The following is an 11,177-nucleotide window of genomic DNA, read 5'->3' on the forward strand; positions in this document are numbered from 1 at the left end:
GTGTTTGCAAGCTAAAGAATCTCCCCATGGGTATCTGGAACTTTGACTGGTTCCGAGCACCAGAGGGCACCAGTTTGCTCTGAAGTCAGAATGATCCAGGTTCCAGTCCCATTGACTACTTCATAGATGTCAGCCTTCACGAGGAACCACATGTGGATGCCTTCACCTATGTTGTTTTTCAGTCTAGTTGTCGGAGCTAAGTTTTCAAACTCTGCTGGGCTCCTCAGGTGCTCTCGTGGTCAGTGTCCACTCGAGAGGTCCCTGCACAGAGCCTTTGGAATAGAGAAAGGCCAGTGCTTCTTCATGAGCTGAAATTTGAGCAGCAGGATTTTGACAAGAACCTAGAGTCCATTGGGTGTCCCTTGGTGATGCAAATGGTTAATGCACTCAGTTGCTTATCTGTGGATTGGAGACTCGAGTCCGTCCTGAGGTGCCATGAAGAAAAGACCTGGCAATGAACTTCTGAACAATCAGTTATTGAAAACCTTCTAAATCTTAGTTCTACTCTGACAAACGAGGGGTCCCCATGCAGGCAATCTCAGACCCCTCTTCCTGAGTCTGATGTGGGGAGACCGCCCTGGTGGTGAACATTTGCATGGAGCCCAGCCTCATTTTTCAAGAAGGTAACTCAGAGCTACTCTACAGGACAGAGGAGAACTGTCCCATAGGGTTACTGAGACTGTAAATTGTTACAGGCGCCGACAGCCTCATCTTTCTCCAGTGGAGTGGCTGATGGGCTTGAACCACCAACCAATGCAGGTGGAGTTGCTTTTCAAATGGCCGCTTGAGTTGCAGGGCTGGATCTAGCTCCCTCTCTCGTCTTGAGACAAATGCCTGTAGGTCTGGAAAAGATGTCCTTCTGGGACAGGACCATAGCCCCAAGCGCTGGTCCCCAAAGGGATGAACTGCCCTGCTGCGCCCACTTGTGAGCATCACATGTAAGCCTCGTCTCAGGGCTGTTGAGGATGAGTTGCAGGGGCTGAGGACAAGGATGCTCCTCGCAAACTCCTCCTGACTTACCTACATTCACTTTTGCCTTTGTGTTGCTAAAGCAGACACCAGTGACTCACTGTGGGATTTGTGGACACAGAGCTGAGACCCACAGTGCCAAGAAGAGACAGGCAGATACCAGCCAGCCCTGTTCTTGGGGAGTTGACATGCTAGTGGGCTGAGGGACCATACATACATACACAGAGGAAATAACTGCAGTCATCCCATAGGACACTAACAGAGGTGGAGAACACATATAAGAAGGGAGGGGAGATCCAAGGAGGTAACCTGCAGCCGACACCTGAAGGTCAGGAGAAGCTAGTGGGTCAGGATAGGGAGCTCCCAAACCTATTGCCACCGAGCCATTCTGACTCATATCAAACCTGAGGGACATAGCAGAACTGCCCCATAGGGTTTCCAAGAATACTGAAATCTTTACAGAGAGCCCTGGTGTGGCACTGTAGTATAAACACTAGACTGTTCACTGCAGAATGACTGCTTCACATCCACAAGCTATTCCTCAGAAACCCTGTACAGGGTTGTTATGAGTCAGAACCAACTGGACACTTAACAACAGCAACAACCAAAAATCAATATGGACACCAACTGCTCACACCTTTCTCCATGGAAGCGGCTGATGGGTTCAAACCGCTGACCTTTCTGTTAGCAGCTGAGTGCTTAACTACTGTACCACCAGACAAAATTCCAAGACAGGACACATTTGCTTTTTTTGAGGTCAGAGGACCTCCTAGAATGCAGACATGAAAAGGAAGGATTAAGTATGAGGTGGAGAGGAGGCAACTCAAATCTGAAAGGATCTAATGAGCTGGAAGACTTTTATAAGACAGCACATGGCAACATGTATCTGGGAACATCTCCAGGAAAGCGGCTGCCCGGGGAGAAGGCGTGAAGAGGAGATGTACCTGTTGCCCTGGCCTCTACCCCTCACTGCCAGCTCCGTATGTCTCCGTCTAAAGTCACACCAGTTAGCACAGGGAACCCTCTTAGGAAGGCGGAGGACTTATGGTCTGACCCTGGACACACACCGGGAGTGAAAGATACCTTGTGAACAATGACACTGGACAACAGGGACAGACAGACAGCAGAAAATGGAGATCATCCTTGACCACCAGACTCATCTTCTCTGTCCCCATATGTATTAACTTTCAAGAAATTAGAATAAAGATGAAGATACAAGAGGGCCATTTTGTATCTTCTGTGTTTAATGTTTCTTAGCTACCTCCGACCCTATCACCAAATCCTAGAACTATTGAGGAGGTCAGGGCCCAGTAGGACCTCGGAGTGGTGCATATGATTCATTCACTCAGGGACTAACCCAGAAAGGTGGATGATTGACTACATCCAGTGGAGCCTCCAAAGAAAGACCTGGTGATTCTACTTCCAGAAAATCAGCCAACAAAACCCTACAGATCACAATGGTCCAATCCACAATCCATCTTAGGCATATGCAGAACCTCGCAGTGTTTTCTTTCATTGTGCATGGGGTCACCATCACACAGGGCAGATTCAACAATAGCAAACAGTGTTTCCTGTCACCAGGAATGTGCTGGAGGGAGCTCTAACCCAAGCCAGGAAGCCTGGTGTATCCTATTTCCCGAGATGTACCCAGCTGGGTAAGAGCTGCCAGCTTCCTGGCCAGCCTACTAGAAGCAGCAGTTGCTGCCACTGCCCTGGCCACACACATTGGTAATTCTGGCTTGACTGTCTTCAGCAAGATCAATTCTTCATGGGGAGCCTCAGGGAGCCTCCAGCTGAGCAGCGAGTTGAAATGAACTCCACTTCCTTCTGCAGTCTGGGCGCTAGAAGGGTGGTAACTCCGCCCTTCAATGGGGCATGATCTGAAGGCTGGGAAGGGAAGGGGAATCGTGGTGGGGGTGGTGAGCAGACTGCCACGCATGCTTGTGTTCATAGAGGGGGAGTCCCAGCAGAAATAGCCCCTCCACAGTTGGGGAAACACAGTCCAGCTCCATGTCCTTGGAATCCCTAGTGTTTGTTCCAAATCCCAAAGACTAGTTCAGGAAGGTATTTCTCAATGTTGTGCAGTGGTGGTGGTGTGTGTTAGCCCCGAAGGAGAAAGACTAGGGATTTGGGGTGTAGAGAAACTATACGCCTCCATCAGTTCATCATGTGCTTGACCTGCTACCATTTAACCTCTTCTTGTTTTCTCTCCACACAGAATTCCGTTGGTGAACCTGTAAAAACAAAAAAAAACAAAAAAAAAAACCCTAAAACTAAATCTATAAGGGGGAGGGTCCCCACACTTACCACTTCTATTTGCCAGTGGGGACCTCACAGAGCAGGACGCTATAGGCCAAATATATTTTTATAAAGATGCTCACGCCTATGGGGGACTGCCTTCTCTCAGTGTTTTCTTTGGAGGACAGAAAGAAGAGATGCAAGGAACGAGATGGAGAGTCAAGGAAAGGAGGAAGTACCTGGAGTCTGGGATCTGTACTCTGATTCTGAACCTGTGCCAATAATACCATTATGTGCCATGTACTGACCCGGAAGACTTGGTTACAAAGTGGGAAGCCAAGCGGATCACACATAGAAACGTTACCGAAAACAGGGGTGGGATCGCGTCCCATAGTCACTATTTCTGGTTAAAATACACATATAGATATATAAATACACACAAACATATACATACACTTTTTTGTATTGTAGCAATTTTTTGGAGATCTTAAATATTCCTTTTTTAAAAAAAAATGTGTTATCGGTTACAAAATCTGATGTATTTAACACGCTTAGTATGAACAGAACAAACTGGTGTTTTCTATTTTGGCAACCCGTCGCACACACATGTCACACATACACACATATGCGTGCATATAATCGCATAGATTGGAAATACGGTTTTGCGAGTGAGCATATGATTTCTAGTGACCCGGCTGCCCATCACTGTTCTCTCCAGGACAGCCTCCACCCGGGCTAAGTGGTCCTCCAGTGACATTTGGCAAATGGTGCCAGACCTGGGATTTGTCATCTTGGGCCAGAGTTAAGAATGTCATGGTTTTATATATATATGCATATATATATAAATATTATCTTTTGTTCATTTAATTGTTTGAAGATGCTACCTAATGGCCACGCACACTTGGGTGTCACTGGCTACTTGTACAGGGTCCTGAGCGTGAAGTTGGGTGGGTGGTGGATTCCTGGACATCTTTGTGTTATACAAGCATAGACTGAATTAAAGACACTTTTTTTTTTTTTCCCAGTTCCAAAAATTAAAGGAATATATCCTTATCCGTGTGTGTGTATGTTAGGGCAGAGCTCAGAAGTATATGAGGGCTGCAGGTTGTTTGAAACCAAGAAGTCATTCTAGGTGCAAACTCCTAAGGCAGTTCTTGGAACAGTGGCCTAAAAAGATTCGTATGTCTTTTCCACAGATAGGTGGACTTATATTACCTGCTTACGAGGTGACTCTCGATCTTCGTGGCCCTTGGGGTAAAGATGTTATTCTCTTGCCAGCTCCCATTGGATAAGTTTTGTGTTTTGCTCCAAGAGTCCTACTATAAAGCTTCCCAATGAAAATAGGGGGACCAGATCACAGCCTTGTTATATAGAACCCTGACCACAAATATTATTACCAAAAATACTGCCATACCCAAGAGACGGGACCACTCCCTCCCAACCCACATAGTGCTAAAGATACCCTTCCCCCACAACAAAAACTCAAGTGGATTTGGACTCATGAGAATCTCATCAGTGTCCGAGTAGAACTGTGCTCCATAGGGCTTTCAGTGTTTGATTTGTTTTGAAGCTGATAGCCAGGCCTTTCTTTCTAGGCACCTGTAGGTGAATTTGAACGCACAGCAGCCAAGCACATTAACCACTGGTGTCACCCATGGATTCCATAGTAGAGGCACCCAAAACCACCAAATCAAACCCATTGTTGAGTTTATTCTGACTCATAGCAACCCTGTAAGACCCAGTACAACTGTCCCATAGGGTTTCCAAGGTTGTGACGCAGTATGATAAGCACTGGACTGATGACCACAAGATTGATGGTTCAAACCTACCGGCAGCTCCTAATAGGGTCGCTATGAGTCAGAACCAACTTGAAGGCACTTAACAACAGTAATTTTCACAGAAGCAGAATGCCTCATCTTTCTTGCCCAGCTGTGGAATAGAACTGTCAGCCTTTCTGTTAACACACTAACCTCACTTTCATGGCAGTGCCACCAGGCTCCTTGAAGATACCCTCTGCGCCAGAACTGCCGTCAGTAGGAGGCATCATAAGGGATCTAAGATACAGGTTATAAGGTGAGTCTTGCCTATTGGGCAAGTCCACATCAGGGATGATGGGCGGTCTCCCAGGAATTTGCCTAGGAATGGTCTATGCATGATGGCTTTCCCCAGTAGAGTGTGACAAATGGAGTGTTCAGATTAAAAGTCAGGCAGACACCAGCCTTCTGGATACTTACGGACTGGGCTGCTGACATTGATTTTTCCTTCAATCGGGCTCAACCTCCCTGTCAAACAAATGTTTGTACCTCTTGGAATATGTGAAAATCAAGAGACAACGATATTTTCATAGCACAATAGCATCGAGTTTGGTAGTCTATTGCTTGTGAAGTAGAAAAGTTGGTTTCTGTTTTTGCTGTTTGTCATTTCCCTCCAAAGCTTTGTCACCCATGGAGATGCTGCAAACATCACTGCTGGCATTTGATCACCTCCAGACTCCTGGGATTCACCTACATCACGCTCAACTGTGCTTCTTCCTCTGTCCTCCATCCAGCCACCTCCATCTCATCACCCTCAAACCCCTGTGGGCTCCTCGGCATTGATCAGGGCCAGGGGGGTCTGCTACTCTGATCGGGGACTTCTGAGCTCCAGAGTGAACCCAGCAGGAAGGAGGTGATGGCAGAGAGAACCTGTTGAGTTGCTTGCAAGGCACAACTTGGTGTTACCGCTGATGATAGTCACTTTCCCAGACGCAGGCTGCCCTCTGGATGCCTGGAACTCTCTCCAGAATGCCATCAGACATTGAACATTCTAAGGGAGTGTACAGTGACAAAGACCCCACACACAGGCCTTTGGGCACTTGTCTGGAACATGACTGGAAGAACCCTGCATGCACCAACCACCTGACAAACAACGTGCATGCAAATCCACATCAGTAAGTCTAGTTCTGTACTGAATATCTGCAAAACCAGCCTGCTTAGGGATGGCCACCATTTCATGAGGGCTGAGGGAGTGTGTTACCTTATCTCCCAGGCACCTCTGCTGGAAATACCATCTGTGTGATACGAGATCAGGAATACAAGTGAGCGGCCTAGAGAATTCAGCTCCACCACGGTGGAGTCTGCATAATATCATACATAGAGTTGCCCACATTCACAGACATTTTTCATATCCATATCAGATGAATTTTGTTAGGCTGCCCTTTGGCACCTTGGGGTGTGCTGGAGGTCAGCTAGTGTTTCCTCTTCTCAGCTTGCCCTCTGGATTTCCAAGTCCATCTACTAGTGGGAAAATTGAAGCCCAAAAAAAAAGAACAAGGCCCTACCCAAAAAAAAAAAGTTTTTGGTTTTGTTTTTTCTTGCAGAAGATACTCAAAAGAAGAGTGATATGGCTTGAGTAGGTCCCTGATTTGTTTACTTCATCTTTTCCCATCAGCAACTCTCTGAAATCCCAATCACAGGTCACACTTGCACTCACTATGGTCTGGTGCCCACCTGTAGATTTTGAAGGTTCTGAAACAAGTGGCTGTGGTTTGGGGATATTATCTGCTCATTGTTGTTGTAGGGTCAAGTCCATTTCAAGGCTTTGTTGTTATTTGCCATCAAGTTGAGATTAATTCAGTTGACCTTATGGGTTACAGGAATGAAACATTGTTTGGTCCTGAACCATTGTTGAAGTCCATTGTTGTGACTATTTTGTCAATCCATCTCTCATTGTTTCCCTCATTTTTGACCCTCAACTTTACCAAATAGGAAGTCTTTTTCTAGAAATTGGCCTGTCATGACAATGTGTCCAAAGTAAGCAAGTCAAAATATCTTTCTCCATCCTCACTTTGAAAGAGCATTCTAGAATGCTTCTTGTTTAGACGTAGTCTCTTCTAATCCTCATGTGCTTGTTGTCACTCTTATTTGGCTGAAATAACATGTGTTATTGCTTTAGGGAATTCCTTTCCCACTAGGCTCAGAGTCCAGGAGTTGTCCTAGACAAGGGCACACCTCACACCTACGGAATCTTGCTTCTTGGCTCCTGCCTTCTCACGCACAGTATGAAAGAGAAGCGAACAACTGAGGTGTACCAGAGGGCTCCTAGTGTCCAGATCTAGTGCCCTTCTTGCACCAGATAGAGGGATCACTGAGAAGCTGGGTTTCCTCCTGAGTCTTTCTGATCTTTCTTAGTCCTGGCTTTGGATGGACTTCTTGTGCTACATTTAATTCCCAGATATGCATGTCAGTCCTCTGTGGAGCATTTTAAACTTAGGAACCTGCACGTACCTGCAAACTTTACCATCTCTCCAAATTTGACCACCCGATCAGTAATTTCTACAATGATCCTGCAGTCTTACGCCCAACCTTCTGAAAACTGTGTTACTCTTAAATCACCTACATTTCAATATCAGGCAGAACCTTCCTTGTGGGTTTTGGATTTCAGGAATTTTATACACAGCTCTCCAATCACAGTGGTCATATCATAAAGCAAACACATCAGAGAACTGACTCTTCATTTTGGAAGGTCTCCATTTGGGCTCTCTTGTTCATAAAGATAATTCTATCTTTTGCTTCTTTACCCACATGATCCAGTATCGTATTTGACTCATGAAGTTGGGCTAACTCTGGTCCCTTAGAAGATATGGCAAGGAACAGGGTTGAGGCTCAGGGACAAAACCTACAGTTCTTTCACATTCTGGCTGCATGTTGCCAAGGCTCTTTTCAAAATGGCATCAGTACATACTGTTTCAGTGTTTCTATCATATTTTGACACTGTCATTCTGCTTTATCTGATCTGAGTGAAAGTAAGTCTCAAACGCAGACACTCTATTCCATTGTGTCCTCTGTCCATCTGCCCTCCACAGATGTCCATGATGGGAACAGATATGAAACCTCCTGATAACTGCCAGATTCTACAGACATTCTTGTTTCACCATGTGAGTCCTTTAAGACAACACTATCCACATACACAGAAGAGAAACAACATTTTCTAACTCATCCTAATTAGGATCATTCATTTATCCATTTACTCAAAAACTATTTGTTAAACTTCTACCATGTTGATTATACTACGGGGAGCAAGATGGACAGAGTCCTGCCTTCATGGATGTCGGTGGGTGGGCAACATTTAACACAGAAATAAACAAAATGATATACAAAGAGGGATAAGTTGTAGGCATACAAGGAACTGAGTGATGGGAGACAGGTAGAAGTTACCTGTATCTCATAGTCCTGCCATTATTTCCAACAGGGAAATCAAATCATCACTTGTTTACTGAGGGTTGCTCTGGGGTTGTGGCAAATGTATTGCATCTCCAAGTATAAGATTCTCCAATCATTGCCAGCTACTCTACCTGGCTCCCTACCAAACCACTCTATCACTCCAATGGGGGTGATCCCTCAGGGGAAGCAGAGGATAAACTTGCCCCTCTTCCCAACCCCTAAGTGCCCTCGAATGCTTCTGGGACCTTCCTCATGCATACACCTATGTTGTCAAGTCCCAATTAAGTCACTAAAGTCTCAAGGAGGACAACAGGGTTCAACAACAGGGATATAACCCACAGTGCACTGGGCCCACTGAAAAGAGACCCCCTCCTCCTAGTGAGGAAGGCAGCTACCTCTTCAAAAGTCTTCTCTCAAGACTGATCATACTTGGCAATGCACTTGCTAAACGACATCTGCTTTTAGGCGAACAGCTATTCCAAAACATACCATGAGAGATGAATTGCTGGAGTAGTTCCTTTGGTGTGGGTTGTCCATTTGTTGTGCCATACTAGCTTTTGCTTGTTTGTTTGTTTTTAACCAGTCGGAACACCACAGCTTACATAAAGGAGCCAAACTCTCACCATCTGTGAATCTTTGATAATTGTTTACTTGTTTCACACTGACGTGTATCCTATGTAGGCGTACGTTGAAGATAAACTTGTTCTTCACCCACTGAGTCAGGCTTGGAGTGTTAGTTACACTGCCCTTTAATGGTGGGCTTTCCAGCCAGGTCTTAAATGATTGCTTGACATTTTGAAATCTATGCCAGTCTTTCCTTCCAAAGAATGTCAAACGTGTTTATGTCTAGCTTCACATTTCTGGATTTAGAATTTGCATTTGGATTATGTAGTTGGTAAATAGCGCTATAGACAGGGAAATTATATCTTATAGATCAGCAAATCAAAAAACCAGACCCACTGTCACTGAGTCGGTTCCAATTGACAGTGACCCCCTGGCACAGAGGAGAATGGCACCATAGAGTTTCTGAGACGAAATCTTCATAGAAGCAGACTGTTTCATCTCTCTTCCACAGAGCAGCTGGTGAGTTCAAACTACCAACTTTATGGTTAGTAGTGGAGTCCTGGTGTGGCGCTGTGGGCTAATGCATCAGACTGCAAAGTTGTTTGAACTGTAAAGTCAGTGGTTCAAGTTCACCAGCTGCTCCGTGGAAACCGATACAGGGTTGCTATGGGTTGGAATTGACTCAATGGTACTTAACAACAGCAACAGTCCAATGCTTAACCTTATAGATCACACCACCTAGAAAGCAAGCAAGCAAAAGAGTGAGCTTTTTCTGACTTCAGATGGCTCTAGGACAGTCATAGCTAACAAGAACTCCATAGCCCATGTCCAAAGTTCAAGTGGGTCACCAAGTGGCCATGCCATCCTTAGCTATGGAATTTGCCTCCATTTACAATGTCCTATTATGCCATGGTGTGGTGTGGTGAACGAATGTGTCAGACAGCAAAGTCATTTGAACTGCAAAGTAAGTGGTTCAAGCTCACCAGCTACTCCTTGGAAACCCTATATAAGGTCACTATGGGTTGGAATTGACTTGACAGCACTTAACAACACCAACATTATGCCATAGGGCCAATAATAGCACTGCACTCTCCCAGAGGAGTGGTCTTACTGTCCCTGCTCACCAGAGTAGAAGCAGTCAGACTCAGACACTGATTCATACGCCCCTCCACCTCCAATTCACTTGGGTTTGGGGAATAAAACTTACAGGCTGCTGGTGACTGAGAAAGTTATTGACTCGGTGGCACCTGGAATGTAGAACGGCATTGGAGTGAGATGCTTGCCATGGGCTTTTTAAGGCCACAGTATATGGACAGCAAGGGGCCTTCTCCAGTGATCAATTTGTACTCCACACTTATAATTGCCTAGTCCATACCTAAGAGTAAAGAGAACAGAACAGAACAGTCAACTTGGTTGTAACATATTGTCTCTGCCTGCTTTGTAGTTGAGATTCTAAATTCCTTCCAGCAGCTCTTTTGTATTTCCCACTTGATGGATTCCCTGCTAACCATTCTAAGAGTTACTGTGCGTAGAATCAAGAGAGTAGTTTTGAATGAACCCGTAAATCTAAGTCATATGTGGAAAAACTTTTCATAAAAACCATGATATAAGCTGGGCCGACCTTTCCCATCTGAGACACATAGGTTTATATTACACTTGGGGTGAGGATAATTTAAACCACCAGTGAGTCATGGGGAAAGGGCACAATGAATATAAAAATGCCCGTGTGTGTAAGGGAGGCGGTGCTTTCTCTTCTGGTGCAGGGTGGACTAGACCAAACTTACACCTTAAGCAAAAAACAAAGGACTTTGCCATCAAGTCCTTTCCAACTCATGGCACCCCCATGCGTTACAAGGTAGAACTGCTCCATAGCGTTTTCTTGGATGTAATCTTTACAAAAGCACATCGCATGCGTTCTTCCATGGTGTCAATTGTTGTTACTGTTAAGTGCCATTAAGTCGGTTCTGACCCATAGCGACCCTGTATAGGGTTTACCGAGGAGCAGCTGTTGAGATTGAACGGCTGACATTGCAGTTCAAACAGCTTTGCAGTCTGGCGCATTAACCCACAGCGCCACACCAGGACTTCAATAGATGAGTTTAAACCACCCAACCTTTAGGTTAGTAATCAAGCGCCGACAGTTTTCACCACCCAAGAACCTTCACATATGCCATGGGTAGTATTAAGTGTCTTACTGTAATAAAC

This window comes from Chrysochloris asiatica, unplaced genomic scaffold (assembly GCF_000296735.1).
Source record: "Chrysochloris asiatica unplaced genomic scaffold, ChrAsi1.0 scaffold00173, whole genome shotgun sequence".
Classification (NCBI taxonomy): domain Eukaryota; kingdom Metazoa; phylum Chordata; class Mammalia; order Afrosoricida; family Chrysochloridae; genus Chrysochloris; species Chrysochloris asiatica.